Here is a 15,846-nt window from a genome sequence, read left to right as displayed (position 1 = left end):
TCGGTGACACGATAGATTTTCATTGTCGTTTTGTTCTCGGGAGGGGATGGAGGTGATGCAATGTGAAGGTTAATGTTGAGCAATCGCTCTGGGATGATCTCAGCAAACGATTTTGAGATTTTGTTGGAAATCTGCAAATCGCCCCACAGACTCACTATTGTAAAGTGGAGCTTGCCGCCAGATGGTTAACTGAACTATTCCCAGGCCGCATGCCAGTCTTTGCCATGGTGCCGAGGTTTCCCAGGACACACTCATAAATGTTGTTATTCCCTCAACGAATGTGTAACATTGGCCCCCACAGCTGGCACAGGAAGATGCCGGGTCATAACACGCCACCCGTGCCGCAACTCCGCCCAAGTAAAATGAGCTCCCCCGTGCAATTGTTTGGAACTGTACTTTTGGATTTCCACAGTGGGAGGGGCCGAGTGGGGTGTTTCTATTCAACGCCTTGACGGTGAAATTATCTTGTTACTAAACATGCATCTTTTGGTATTTTTGTCGACAGAAAGGGGCGTTTGCGCCGTTGTGGGTGTGATCGCAGTCGAGCTGTTTACTATCCTCGTTCTCTGTCCTGTACTTGACTCAATGGAAATGAATCTGTGCTGAATCCGAAGGTGGGCGAGGGGGGGTGCCTGGAGGCAACGGGGTGTTTTTTTGCCAGCTGTGTGAGATCACTTTCAGGATTGTAAACATGGCGGGAGGGACACTCTGAAGGGTGGCCCTTTTGAAACGCTTGAGCCCGTGGGTGTGCCTTTTGCCCCCCAGTGCCCTCCCTCTCCACACCCTCCCCCTTTCCTCTCCGTGTTTCCTGTTGAGCTGGCTAGACTCCTTTGACAGATTTACAACTTTGGGGTCAAAGTTTTCCGACAGCAGCAGATAAATCTTACACCGCCCCCTCCCTGCTTGGCCCTCACCTGATAAAAAGACACAGACTCTCACAGCCAGCCCACATCCTTTCATGTGTAACGTGCCTTTTTGTGTGTGTACACCTATGTGCTGCAACATATGTGTGAGGATGCCCGGGAAGGGAGGGGGGGAGTACGCCAAAGCGCCTTGTCTTGCAGTTCTCAGAAAGATATTGTTCACGACCCATAAAAGACGGGCTTTTCTCCTCTGGCCTTTTCAAAAAGGGGAAGGTCTTCTAATTTTCCCCTGCTGCATTTTTTTAAGGCCCCGTGCTTGATTGCTCCTTGCCCCCCCCCCCACCGGATACATAAGATGAGCCGGAGTGCACTTCACCCCCGCTAGCGAGCCATCATTTGTGTTTTCTTCCTCGTCTTTCGATCTTTTCTCCCACTCTGTCTTTCTCATTGCACACTCCGGAGGCGCCAAGAGAAGTATCAGCTCTAATTTGTTTTGGGGCATGAGGCAAGATAATCGCAATTTGCAGTCTCTAGCCCAAATCGCATAATCTTTTTTTCCACCGCTGTTCCAATAACATTTTATTTGTCATTCATCACGTCGCAATACCGAGTTTGCTCGAATCTGAGCGGAGCAGCTCATAAGATATGATTTGGATCGGTTAAGGTCCCATCCTGGTGTTTTGTGTTGATATTGGAACTTTGAAGATGAACGATGGGCTCATATTCAATTTTGGTTCTTCTCACTGCGTTGGGCCTCACTTGTAGGTCATGTGATATTTGCGTTAATGGGGAAACGGAGCGTCCTTGTCCCGGATAATAACCTGCATACATCACGCAAGGGCATGTATGGAGACCTTGAGTAAGGCCTTGACGTGTTCACACGTGCTTGAAATCCCTCTTGCCGATTATTTGGGTCTCTCAGCAACTCATTTCTTGTCATTTTAAACCTGACACTCAAATTATATCCTGTTTATACCAGCAGACAGCGGCCATTTTGGACTATACACATATTTTCCTCCAACGAGGGCTCGATCAATAGACGTGATTGATTGGCTGGTGCGTTGCCGACTGCCGGCGCTGATCGATGTTCGCTTGGCTGACGGCCGCAAATCGTACGTCACTGTCAGTGGCTAACGTGTGTCCGAATAAGAGTTTTATATCATATCACAATTGCATAAGAGCTTATTTGAAACAATTTATCCCACATATCAAAATGGCCGCAAAATGCGTCAAATATTGCAAAATGCTTTGTTATACTTTGTCAAGAGGTGACCTTGAATACTTAAGCATCTCCGGGGAAATCTTATCATACTAAAGTGGGTTGGGGGTCTTCGTGGAGCGAGAGAGTGGGATGAACAGATGAGAGCTTTAGGGGATTAACAAATGAACAAACCTGTTGTCCTCCCTTCCCCTCTTTTTAGTTTTTTAAACTAAACTAGAACACGCTGTGAATATTTCAGTCCTCGTGTAACCTCTGCGGAGTTTTTAGGTTGAGTGTTTCTTTTTACACAAGCTGTTTCGAAAAACTCTCCTGGCGCCTTCCACGCTTGGATTTTTAAACCCTCTCTTCTGGCTGGGTTTTCTCACATCCTTAAAAAGGAGGGAAAGACTGACAGAAAAGCAGGCTAATGCTGCCTGCCTGGACTGGTTGGATTTTTCTATCTTTTCCTTTTTTTTTTTGCTCAACATATCCCCTTTGCAGGAGCATTTGAGCCACAGTGAAAAAAAAAGTTGCACAATTGTGACAAAACTGTTTTGAAAAAAAAAAAGATTGGAATAAATGGATGCCATTACAGCAATCATTTCCAGCCTCCTTGCCAAAAACAATAAAAAAATTGGAATGTTTCAATAAGAAAACAAGCCTTTGGAAATAGAACGTCAATGTAATACAATGCTGGCGTGCCGACTTGGCCACTAAGGGGCATTATAGAGCATTAATATGGAAAAAATCAAAGAAGAGTTTCACAACTACTGGAATCAATGACCTGAAAAAAACACAGATGGGATTTTTTTTTTTCCATGCCAACCGTAATATTCCTTTGTCTCCCATAATATCATGTGACAGCCCAACTTTCCACTCTGGTGGCCAAAAATTGTGGACAAGTGAGAGGCAGACAGAGAGCGAGAGAGAGAAGTTATCAAAATTTGGATTGTCATTTAGTGATCCGGTGACCTTTGATAGCCAACTTCATGTAGTTGCTAACAATGACACAAAACAGGAAAAAATGAGAGAGGGGGGGGGGGGCTGAGAGAAAATGGATAGACTGTATCCCTGAAACTAGGACAGTCACTGTCGAGAAACGTGGACTCATGATCTTGTTTCCAGTGATTCCCGGGAGGCTGCTTACTACAAGCGCAGTCAGTTCAGTTCTGCCCACCGGCCGCTTCCACTGTCCTCCTGCTCTGTGTTAGCCGCCTCTCATGTTGTCTGCTTTTAGGATCACTGAAGCGCAAGTGAGCACGTCTTGTCTATTTAAATATATCCCAAAATCAATTTAGGATTATTCTTTAAGCAGCAATGTTTGTCATGATGCCCCGTTTAGACACACTGTTTACTATTTATATTGCGTCGCTTGTATTTTATCGTTGTCGCGTGCTGTTTTAAATTGACATCCCCTCTCCGTTTCCTCTTTTTGTCCGCACACTAGTGTTTTTGCAGCTAAGTGGGGAAACAAAAGTGATGCAGTGTGTACTATAATAAAGGAAGGCTGGTTGGAATATTTTAGGACTTTTCAAAGCTCTGGCTGAGGTTCTGTATATCATTATCCATCTGTTTGGCTTGAGAAGAGCTGGCTTGCGGAGGAGACATGGAGCCTCGCGTGGACATCTGCCAGCCTACCTACGCCTTGCCTCTGCCGAGCCATTAGCATCATGTGACGCGTGGCGCTCATCCAAGTGAGACAGTGTGACCTTAATCTCTACGCCTGTCACTGAGCTCCGAATGCATCTGGTCAACTCCAGATGCACGATCATGGCGGCCTCCTTCGCACCTCGCCTTGTGTCTTGTTGTCGACGTGATGATCCCGGTGTGTTGTAACAGCCGCCTCCTAATGCACATCTTACATTATTAATCAGAAAGACCTATTTCTCCCTGAGGCAGCTATGAAAAATATAATACAAAATATGTCTTAGCAAGAATGAGTGGGGGTAGAGGACAGAGCCTTGTGGCATACCGTTTTTAGGGTCAAAATATATAATATTTCGTAGTGCTCTAATGTGAGAATAGTTTAGAAACAACAGCGAAATAAAACATAATGTATTTTTGCTTGAATAGGAAAGGGCTTAGGAAAGAGCCTTGTGGTACACCAAATCATAATACATTAGATTTTGAGAAACAATTTCATTAAAAACAATTTTACAGAACCTTTTATGCAGTTATTTTTATTGTCAAGTCTGACTGCCTTTTCTTCGAAGCTAGTGTCAGACATATTATGATCAGCAATCTTCATTGGGTCATTAAATTACTGCCACAATAGGACACAGTAATCAATAATCAATTAAACAACCTGTAGCAGAAAGGTGACCCGGGACACCACGTCGGACTGCTATTAAAGCGACTCAATCCTGCTCAGATTCCACAATTTCAACCAAAAAAACTCACTCAGCTAGGGATACTTGATCTTTTTTATTGACTTCACGGAGCTATTTGTAATTTTACAGATGACATTTGAGTAAGTTCCACGTGCAAGTAGCACGAAGAAATAGAGCTTATAATAAAGCCTCGTGGGTTATAATCAGCCTTTAAGAGGGAAGACGAGCTCGCCCGATGTCAGGCGATACTTGGCAATAACCTAAAGCAGGAAGAGGTGCTGAAACCACCCATCCTGTGTGAAGGAATAGCGGCTCTTGTGCAAGGAATAGACGCGGTTTTTCCAGAGTGCTGATATTTTAGCAGTCACATGACACAAGCATTCATGCCTGATGACCATATTAACTGTCAACTTACACTCTTGTCGTGGGATATGAGCTAACGTTTAGCCAATTTAAGCGCTAGCACCTCATTCGCTTGTCTTTCGATTTTTTTTTTTTTTTTTATTACAGGCTTCCATTTCCACTTAATTAGTGCCCGGGGTTTTAATTGCAGTTTATGGAGCTCATTCATTAGCGTGGGAATGTGAGTTTGTGTGATCTGGCATCTCGAGAGGCGGACCAAGTCCTCTCCAAACCTCCCTGTGGTTTTTGCATGTTTTTTTTCCCACTCTTGTTCTTTCTTTCCCTCTACCCCCTTCCTTTCTTTTTTAACACCACAATGTTGTTGCGCTTTAAGCGTAACACGCTGCTGCTTTTTTTTATTTTTTTTTTATGGAGAATTAGCACGTCCCAACGCAGCGCTTTTAAATCCCCCCCGACCAGGCACGTGCCAACAGCCACACATTTAGCATACGGAAGCTATGATTTCAACCATTGTCCGGTCAATATTGTTTTATTGCTCCAGCGCCACACTACTGGAATAGAAACCAAGCAATTCATGACCCACACGGATGCTGCTTTCTTTCCCTTTTCCCGAAATTTCTTTTTGACTTCCCCCTCTAGCTCTTCCTCCACGTTGTGCTCATCCACGGCTTCCCGCGGGCACCCTTGGGGCTAATTAAACCTTAATTACATTTGTTGGAATTGATTTGTGATTTAGTTTTTTCTCAGTTGTTCCAGCTCATTGGCCCCCCTAGAAATGTCATTAATGCACCATTATTTTCACGGGCGGCCTAATTAAAGGGACATACTCACTGGGTTTCCTCGGATGAGATGCTGGGAAGGGGAACATGTTGGCATCTGGCACCCCGGTGATCCAAAATGGGAAAGTCAGTAACTTAACGTTTTGTGTGCCAGGGGGGCTGTTTGGGAAAGACGTCTAGTCATGTTTTATGGCAGGACATTATCATATGACATGGTTGTTTGGGATTGATGCCCGGGAGGGGGATCTTTTTCATTGCCGCGTTGTGTTCATCTCTGCCAGATTTAGCAGAAGCTAATATGGAAGCGGACGGATTTTTGCCAAGAACACCGTAAGGCAACGCGTATGGAGCCAGAATACTTTCAGTCATTTGGTTTCAATTGTACATAAACACCGACGCCCTCGGGAAAATGCTGGCTTGACAGGATTTAAAAGAAAACAACACCCACCTGTGCTGATAAAGTTCACTGATACACACAAAATGCGCGCAGAAACGTTTAAATCCAGATGTCGTAACAATACAAGCTTGTACATATTACGATTTTATCTGTCTACGTGTGTTGCTTCGGCGTTTGCGCTCCAATGGTTACTTTTTGCATTTTCGTGTGCCAAATCTGTATCTGTGACGAATATGAAAAGATGTCTTTTGCATCAACCTCGTTCATCTCCATATGAAGACATTCTCATTCTGCATGAATTACATCTCGATTCTCCTTCAGAAAATAGAAAAACGGGAGAACGCAGCGGCAAATGAGTTGGCAGCTGTTTGCGCTTCTTTTAAAACACAGTTCTTTTCCTCAGGGAGGCTTGTGGGAGGGGGGGGGGGGTTAAAAGGGAGAAAAGGAGGGGAGGGGGGGGAGTTGTGGTGCTTTTACATGTGGAAGCTCAAAGCAGTAACAAGCTTTCCCAGCCTGCTGTGGCCTCATATGGCCTACAGTATCCTGCTTCTCCAGTGACAGCTCCCATGTTCTCCTTTTTTTTTTCCTGCAGCTAGCTTAGTTCCGCATCACACAGTCTGCAAAAATCGGCTTAATATTTTTTAACCGATTTTTAATCGATTTCACTTTGGTCCTCTTCCGAAACGGTGTCATCTGGGATAAGCTCCGCCTTACTTGTCAATCAAATATGGATGATTGAGTACAGTCCAATTCACTAGCTAACAATCGGCCTCCCCAATATGTTGCTTGACGACTATGTAGGCCAACTACTTTATAGATGGCTGGGTTGGTGAGAGGCAGCGTGGAGGGGGGTGAGTTCACACGAATTTCTTGCTCATATCTCGCAGCTCACTTGGCACGATTCTAATCGCCCTCCCGATCTTGAAATTGCCATCTTTTGGGGGTGCTCCTACAGCAGTAATAATCCATCACGGCAATTCAAAGTCTGCACCTTGAAAAAAAAAAGAAAGCCTTTAAATAGTCTTGCATTAGATAAAAAAACATCAGATCATAATAATGGCATACATGAGAGATTGTGGAGGGGAAAATAAGCAATACAGTGAGAAAGTGTCACTTTGTTCGTTATAAAATTGATTTGTAGTACTTTACCGGAACCCTGCAATTGCTGAGTCATCTGGAAAAAAAAAAAAAGCAATGACTTTACACTCTGTCCTGAGTAATCCAGCATAAGATGACATTTTTAGCTTCGTTTACGGCGTTTGAGAACAGCTCAACAAACTTGGAGATAATACGGGATAAACATTTTTGATACGGCACAGACTTTCTTCGTCCAAGACGTCCCGGATTCCTTCCTCGTTGCCGTTGAACCGGAAAAGAATGGGTTAAACCTGTCTGTGAGCCACATCTGGGAATCATTTGAAACATTCCACAAGGCTTACCACATGTTTTCAGATGGACTAAATCCTGCGAAAGACTCGGCTGTCAGAGGTTTGAAAAATCTTTTTTTTTTTTACCGGGAAGGGAAAGAATGAGAAAATTAAACCGTATAATGGCTTTTTTTTTTTTTGCCCTTGCAGGTGATTGGGTGGATACTTTGTGTGTGGTAAAATGTTTGCAAACATCTTTTTGTGGCCAGCTTCACACAGTTCAAAGGTAACTTTCGGGGCATTTCCAACTATTTCCGTGCAATCTCATCAACCCCATTTTATTCTTAATCTTGGCACTCCAATACTATAAGAAGGAACAAAATGAAATTCAAGTAGCTTTTCAGTGCACTCAGTGCAACTTGTCCATATCTTCACGCTTTTAGTTAACTTTGTGGCCTTGGGTCTTACCACAAAAAAATAGTGACACCCCCCCACCCCATTATAGTTTGAATGACAAACTAATAAAAGCGAGTTTACAGTGTGATGCATAGTAGGCTGTCTGGAGTTTGAAATAAATATGCGGCTTTAAACAGACAGTGAGGAATGAAAATTCAGTGGATGGTGATTGACCACCAAACCTTGGCATGACCTCAACCTCAAGTTATCCGACAAATCTTTACATAAGCTTGCCGCAACTATAGCCGCACTCACTCCAGAGAAGATTGACACCTGCTATTATTCCACCCGAGATTTTAGCATTGGATGCCCCGCTGTTTACTGACATTAAGGGAGCTGGTGAGCTTTTTGTTGGCTGCACAGAGGGGAAAGCCCCCTCTCCATCTTTGCCACCCTGTCACATGTGGTATGCGGCTCCATGCTGGGGTGGGGTGTGTGTGTGTGAAAGAATCGATCGGGTCGGCTAGTGTTACAACGCTTTGAAAATAGTTCTGCACTTTCGTACCGGATAGTAAATGCGTGCCGAGGCCGTTTCGCGGTTGGGAGCAAAGCGGATCGTGTAAGGAAGCTTGTAAAGTGAAAGGTTTGTTTTGAATCATTCAAATTTGGTTATTAAAAATAAATCGAATGGAACTGCAGTTTCAGAGCCAATCAAAATAATAATATTTTAATATATGATTATTTCAATTCATGTGCATTGAATGCTTTTGAAACCAGATTTTATGAAGCATATCAGAGTTGTGCAGTTTTTGTGGTATGTGCCCCACCAAAGTGGTTGGTGCCCCCGCCATTTTTTTTCAGATCTAACCGTTGCTGCATGTTTTAGTTGAAGCCACAGAGATATAATTGCGTATTTCCGCTTGAGTTCAACTAACCCGGATCTATCTGCGGTTATATCTTCAACCGATGAACATGATGTGTTTATAGGAAACTCATCTCCTTCATTTGACTGGCGCTTTAGGAGATCAAGCGAGGTTGGTACTCAATGCTAGCAAGTCAAAGTAAAGCGACCACTTCTACCAGTGTGTGTGCTTTTAGCATCGATGTTACATTACTTGTGTGTGTCTGTGCGTGCCCTGTCACCCCCTCGAGCACCGCATTCCTCACATACATGGTGATGTGTGACAACTGACATCGTTTAGTGCCACTCATAAGAGCTTCTTAAGACGGCAAAGGAAACAAGACGCTCTCTGTAGCCATATCAACACGATAATAAAATTTGCACAATGTGCATTTTAGATACAAGAGACATTTTTCGTCTACTTGACCTTGCCATTCTCACATTGTACCTGTGACTTTGAGTGTGTACGGCTTTAAAAGGCGGGGCCTGGTCCGGTGAGTGCCGTGGGTGTCAAGGAATGACAACGTATCTTATTTATTCATTTATACGAAGCATTGACGACTAAACTAAACCCAACTGACGTCAGCCAGATGCCATCTTTGAACAAATTTTTGAATGAATGTGCGCACAAAAAGAACAACTGTGGAAGTGTATTTGTCATGAGAACACAGAATGGGAGAAAAGCCAAAGGCACATTGTGTCAAAGTCACACTGCAGAATCTGTGGAGGATATTTTCAGCTTTAATGGCACTCTCAGCAGGACACGGCGGCACAGTCACGCAACAGAGGAGGGACCAGGTTGTTTAAAATTTAATGCAAAACATTTCCTACGTATTTGAATAGAGCCATAACGCTAGCCAGGCATCTTGCCGTTCCAAAGTGATCGTTTCTCTGCTTTTGGGCTCAAAAGTGGAATGGCATCGGGAACTTATGATAACCGACAAAATCTGATTGTTTAGGTTGAAGCCAGAAATGAGAAACCTTACTAAATTCATGAAAATAATGATTTGATGGCAAAATAAATATATATTGTAAGCATTTGTGGCTATTTCTGGCAGTTGCTCTGAGAATTTATTCGTTTTTAGAAGCGCAGGCTCCCTGCTTTTGTTCCCATTTCTTTGGGTTTGATTTTCAGCCAGAGTCGATATTGACCAAGTTTTGTGAACAAAAGGCTTTAATTTGGATATTTTATAACTTGTGTGGTGCATTTGATATTTGTGGTCTGCATAAGGCAGAGGCAGATGTTTAATTTCCTTCTTGATGGGTGGGCGTCCTCTCCAGAGACCCAACTGTTTGCATACAAACATAAAAAAGACAATTTGCCATAATTTAAAACATTGCATGTACAGTGAGTTAAGTTTTCCCACCCGTACTTTAGACATTCGGAACACTCCCTGACTTATTTTCTCCATTTTATGATGATGGGTGATATAATCTTTTTTTTTTCCAGCTCGCTTACATAGCCTGCAGAGTAATACGCATTTAACTTGTGTTTACATTTTCGAGCTACACAACAACCCTTTGACTCAAAACCTAATATGATTGTGGGAATGTCAAAGGGGACATATTATGGAAAAATGGACTTTTGTGTATAAATAGCTGGGTCTCTGGAGTGCCGACCCTCCCATCAAGCATGAAATTAAACAACAACCAAAATCTCAGGCTTTTCTGAAAATGAGCGTGTATGAGCTGTTCTGTGACGTCACGTTAGCAAAAAATAATTATAGTAAAAATATGAACTTTCTACTGCGGAAAATAGCCAAATAAGTGCTCTATCACTTTAAATTGCGAAAAAAAAAACGCGCATAATGTGCAAAGGTTTAATATGATGGTTTATTATTAATATTATTCGTGCAGAGCACCGTGCACATCTGGAGTGGAGCGAAGAAGTGCAGGACGTCCACTCTCCACCACTGGACCTCATGAGAGGAAAGGGGCGGGCTCAACGCCGGGGTTGGCTTTCCGAACCGAAGCGAGTCGCCGATGGTTGCCATCGAGAGGAGCTGCGCTCCAAACTCGTCTGTTCTCCCAACGCGGTGCGCCGGCCCTAAACGCACCGTTACGCACCGACTGGTTCTCATTACGCACGGGGAGCGAACCGATCTGCTCGGGAGGACAATATCGAGCCCCAGCCGGCAAAGTTTGAAGGACAAGCGGGGGTGGAGGCAAAGCTGCGTGACCGAACTTCCACCGAACAGCCCCGGAAGGGATCAGGAGGAGGAGGACTATCGAGGAGGAGCCAACAGGTCCCAGGTAGTTCTCCAACTCTGACAGCTTGTCAACACTTGATAACGCGCGGCTCAACCCCGCCGGCCACCTCCATCACCTGGCGCTCCAGACTGACACTCGCTAATTTGACGTGTGTTTTATTTAAAAATAATAAACATTCGTGCACCGGCTTGCTTTGTGTGAAAGTCGGCGAAAATTGGACTTTTATTGTCCAATATTGTGCGGCGTCGATTAGATTGTTTGTCAGCAAGCTTGGCTTGGAAATGTAATCTTGGCTGCACAAACAAATTGATCACCATAGTTGGGAATATTTTATATGCACTGTCCCTGAAGTCAATAAATTCTGGACATACAATTGTATTCATCTGGTAGTTGAATATTATCAAGTTTAATTCCAATTAATAAGCTAAGAATATTTGTAGCTTTCTTGTTTTGCAGCATGTCATAATAATAACAGTAATAACATATGGCAATAATATCAATATTGTGATATTCAACGACCATATTGCAGGTTTTTCCAATATGGCGCCGCCCTATTCTGTAGTGTCTTGCATTGTGTTCGCATTAAGATAGCATGTTATTTCAAGCTACTCAATTATACAATATGCAATTTTGAACTGGGTGAAAGTTAGTCAAGTCCCGAAAGGCACTCTTGCATCAGTGACTTGGCTCAAAATCCCAATTCCGAGCCATTTGTAAACACCTCGCATTAAACCCTGCCAACATGTCAGCACTGTTTGGAGTTTTGTAACCCGGCAGAGTTATCTTGTAAAACTCCATCTCGTAAAAAGTACAGATTATAGTCTGTGGAGATTTTATTAAACAAGTGTAACAAGCACTTGTGCTGTGTTTACACGCCTCACCTCACACACTGTACGACGTTTGATTTATTGAATTGTAACGTTCCTGCGACACATCAAATGACACCTCGGCCCACTTCCTGTTTCCTTTGACAGCCGGTGACATTCAGACACGATGCGGTTGACAGCTTGTCATCTTTTGGGAAGTTTAGTGTCTTTGAGGGTTTTCCTACCTTGTCATTTTTCCTGGTGGGTGTCGCTCGTAGTTGCACGTTATGCCGTTCGATTATCACGGAAATGTATTTTTCCACACGAATATTTCACGATATTGCCCTTTGAGTTGGGAGTAAATCGACTTCATACATCTGGGCCTCTTTGACACGCATCAACGGGGTGTCGTTGGTCGCCTTGGTTATCACGTTGGACTAAATGTGTCATCAGGGTGGCGTCTGTGTCAAACTGGAAGTGCCCACTCATGTCTTCCTACTGGCCTGCCATATTTTTCTCCACTACTGGACACTGCATGTCAGTACTGTCACTTTTTTTGTTTCCATATCTTGTATCCTCATCTCGCTTGGCACAAATCTCCCCGATGACATTTTGTCACATTGTCGTGCAGCTTAAAGTCGCGAAAACAGGAAGCGTTCGTTGAACTAGTGCAGTGCTTCTCAATTATTTTCTGTTACGCCCCCCCCTAGCAAGAAGAAAACTATTCGCGCCCCCCCTCCCCAACGTGACTATCCTAACTTGTCTTGTAAGTCGTAAAATGTTGCACTGTCGCAAACGTGACAGAAGTAACAATGAGAGCGCCACTGCCCCCTGCTGTAGTAAACGCGCAATTACACTTTATTCTAGTACTGCCAAAAAAAAAGCCTGTTCCCCAGGGTCACACGCGCCCCCCCAGGAATAGCACCGCGCCCCCCAAGGGGGGCGCGCCCCACTATTTGAGAAGCACTGAACTAGTGGTAAAGTTTGGATGGAGGTGGAAAAGCCCCCCTGTCTCATTCTTTTCTGCTTTTTGTCTCTCCTAGTGACAGGTGCTTTGGTTTAATTTGGCCTGCAGCGCTGGACGCGTCTCCTCGCCACGGCAAGCCGCTTGCCTGCTTTTCTTTTCTTTTTTTTTGACAAACCCAAAGCTGTGGCCATGCAGCACAAACACACCAAGCACTGACAGGTGAGACGTGCTCCCTACAGAGATGTCACCTAGAGCTTGTTTAATGGTAAACACCTCCACCCAGTCCTGCCCCCACGTTGTCAAAATGTACTATTTTGGTTCCTCTTTGTTTTCACTCAAAGCATCGCTTGCAAAAGTTCAAATCGGAGTAACTAAAAGTATTCGACGCTAATAAGGCAGACGAAACGAAACAAGGCCGACTTTGCCCGAGTAAGTTAAAATAAATTGCTATATTACAGTGGTTTGGCTGTGGTGTCCAATGACGTCGTCAGTGCCTCAGGGACTGGGGTGAGTGTGGGAAAAGTGAGAGGGAAGAAGGGCGGGAGCTGATACCAAGAGAATGTAGCTGCAGCCGAGTGGGATTTATTTTTTTTTTTTTGGGGAAGAGGAGAAGAGTCTGTGATGTCGAGATGTGAAAGCTCCACTCATGTTGGCCGGCGGCACTTAGGCAGGCCCACTTGTGCATACTGATGTGTTTTGTTTTTTTTTCTGATTATTTTTCAGGCACGCCAGGGTTAACTCTCCTTCCATTCCTCTTTTGATGGCTTTGATGGTATTAAATAATCTTTACGTGTCAGAGTGCACCGCTCGCAGTGTTCGCGTCAGCGGAGCGAGAGCGCAATTAGGTCAGGCTGGTAGAATAACCGTTTCATCCCGGCCTTAAAGCGGCAGGACACCTCGTGCTTGATATTCACCTCAAGCCCGGAGAGGGTCCCTTGCAAAGCGGTCCGAGGCCGGCGGGGTTATCCAAGCACACGCTGAAAGAACCTTGTGTCTTTCCAAGGAATGTCTGATTAATTTTAATCGATTTTTACGGTCGATCAAGGTTATTTTTAGGAAGATAACCTTTAACAACATATATATTGAGATTGATGCCCAAATTTGCATACTATAAATTATATTGTATCTGTGGAAATTACATTTATCTCCTTTCTGCTTCGAAATGACTTCATCAAATCGTTTCTATAGATGGAGGCGGCTCATATGCACAAATTAGAAGATAATTCCCGTGAAGCCTTAAGAGATAAAACGTGTCCATTTACTGAGAGTCGAAGCTCATCAATACACGGCAAGAGTCTGCGTTTCCGTGGCTAATCTCTCCATTGCATGTCTCGTGACAAAGTGTCCCAGAATGGATCGTCGCTGGCGATATTTTAGGTTCTTCAACTATGTTAATTTGCCTCAAGAATCAGGCCAGGTTCCCCCCCCCCCCCCTAATGAGGTTGAGATAAAGACCCATATAACACATTATCCTTTTATCGATTGGGACTGCGTTCCACGGCATAAATTGCTTTGCTCGACCTTGAAATCATTGACACATTTAGTTGCCTTGAGTTGTTGTATTGCTTTTCTGTCGGTAGAACGGATCCACTCATGAAAGCGGTGGCCTTAAGATACAAATTCTGTACTGCCGCCACACTCGTAACTTGAAACATTCATCCCTGCTGTTTTGTCATGGCCACCAGGGGGCAGTACAATGCAGCAGCTTTGTAGTAATAGTCGTTCTTCGCGGAGGATAAAGAATATGTGTTTTTTTTTTCTATACGCAAAAGGCTAGCCTAGCTTGATGACTGGAAGTGAAAGAGCTCTATTGGTGTTATGATGTTGTGTTATCAGAAAGCCAACAGGGCTATGAATTTTTAATATACAATGGAATTTGAGGCCACGTATTAAAGAGGAATTGCAAAAAGACAAGATATTTTTGCACCGGATGGCGTCAGTTATTGTCTGGATTGCATTATCCTTCATCTTCGTAAAGCCTCTGGAAGACCTTGCAAAAACATGACACACGTGCACAGTTTCCAATCACGACGCAGTGCAAAGCATTCCGACCCTGGAACAAATCCTCTCCATTGTGCCTCCCGTGCGTTGACTGTGTGTTAGCCAGCTGGTGCAGTCGCAGCTGCTTGCACATTAGCTCAAGTTGCGCGCTTGCATTCATCAGCACCGAGCGAGCACGGCGGCGGGGGGCGATAATGGGTCCAGGACGATGATGAGTCCTTGCTAGCCGCGGCAGCTAGCATGTCCTCGGCGGCAGTGTCCCCCCCCCCTTTTCCTCCTCCCACCCGTACTGCACCGCTGCCTCGGCTCGTGAGCGTCACGACTATAAAGCTAGTGAGCCACTTATTTTGTCTGTGCGGGCTGTCGTCATGGTGCAGCCAGACTGGGTGATGAGCCATCAGGCCTTATCACTGTCATGGTGCACTGAAGAGCCTTTTGGATGGCTGGATTTCTCCGCTCCCAGCTGCCGAGCCTGAATTACCGCCTCGTACGATTGAGTGAAGTGATTGCTGGTGTGCAACTTGTTACCTGTGGAGCTACTTGCCTTCAAATACTCCGGCCATACATTTATTGGGCATCCCGACACAATTTCATCTTTGTATTGTGGTAATCATTTTTTATCGTGGCGTCCATAAAAAGGTGATTGCGGTACGCAAATGCAGCCACGCTAATGGAATCGTAATGTAATGAAGTGCGGGTAATATGACCAATAATGAGGTGTGGTGATCGAGCGTTGATGGCGTCAGTCTCGCCTTTTTGTTGTTTTCGCTTCTCGCCGCATGACAACTGCTTTGCTACAAAACCATTAGTACAGGGGTGTCAAACTCATTTTTTTATCCGGGCCGCATTGTCGTCATAGCTTCTTTCGGGGGGCCATTATGACTGTCAACCCAAATAAATGTACGAGCACCTCATATTATATACAGTCAAAGCGACAAAACAGGCTGACAAATAACTCGTTTTCAAATCAGACGAGTCAAATATAAAAAAAAAACGGATATTATTAAAAGTGAAGACAATTTGCAATTCTAGAAACGACACACGAATTTGTCTACCCGGGCCACATAAAATGATGTGGCGGGCCGTATCTGGCCCCCGGGGGCCTTGAGTTTGACACCTGCGCATTAGTACGTCCGACGAAGATGCATGAAGATTGCACTTTTGTTGATTCGCCGCAGTAACGGATATCGATCAATCGGCGCGAAAGTTACTCGTTGAAATTGCCGAATTAAATTGGGCAGAACTGAGACAGATGTGTCGCAGT

At 44.4% G+C, this 15,846-nt stretch overlaps 1 protein-coding gene and 1 long non-coding RNA gene across 7 annotated transcripts in view; one reads left to right on the top strand and one right to left on the bottom strand.

Moving 5' to 3' along the window:
* Positions 1-6,394: 6,394 nt before the first annotated feature.
* LOC133143213 (uncharacterized) lies at positions 6,395-12,237 on the bottom strand. The gene is made up of 3 exons (XR_009710380.1): positions 11,860-12,237; positions 7,083-7,107; positions 6,395-6,924 (listed from the first exon to the last, which is right to left on the bottom strand). It is a non-coding gene; the product is annotated as an uncharacterized LOC133143213 (long non-coding RNA).
* The window catches only part of raraa (retinoic acid receptor, alpha a), a 72,062-nt gene continuing 63,370 nt past the window's right edge, over positions 7,155-15,846 (top strand). For 3 of the 6 annotated variants that reach the window (XM_061265020.1, XM_061265014.1, XM_061265016.1), the window contains exons 1-3: positions 7,155-7,421; positions 7,511-7,586; positions 10,455-10,850. The gene's annotated coding sequence lies outside the window, so the exon portion shown is untranslated. Of the gene's footprint in view, positions 7,422-7,510; positions 7,587-10,454; positions 10,851-12,657; positions 12,801-15,846 lie in introns of all 6 variants that reach the window. The other 3 variants (XM_061265017.1, XM_061265015.1, XM_061265019.1) reach the window with 3 other exon arrangements.

This window comes from Syngnathus typhle, linkage group LG18 (assembly GCF_033458585.1).
Source record: "Syngnathus typhle isolate RoL2023-S1 ecotype Sweden linkage group LG18, RoL_Styp_1.0, whole genome shotgun sequence".
Classification (NCBI taxonomy): Eukaryota; Metazoa; Chordata; class Actinopteri; order Syngnathiformes; family Syngnathidae; genus Syngnathus; species Syngnathus typhle.
This window is presented reverse-complemented; position numbering and strand designations above follow the sequence as displayed.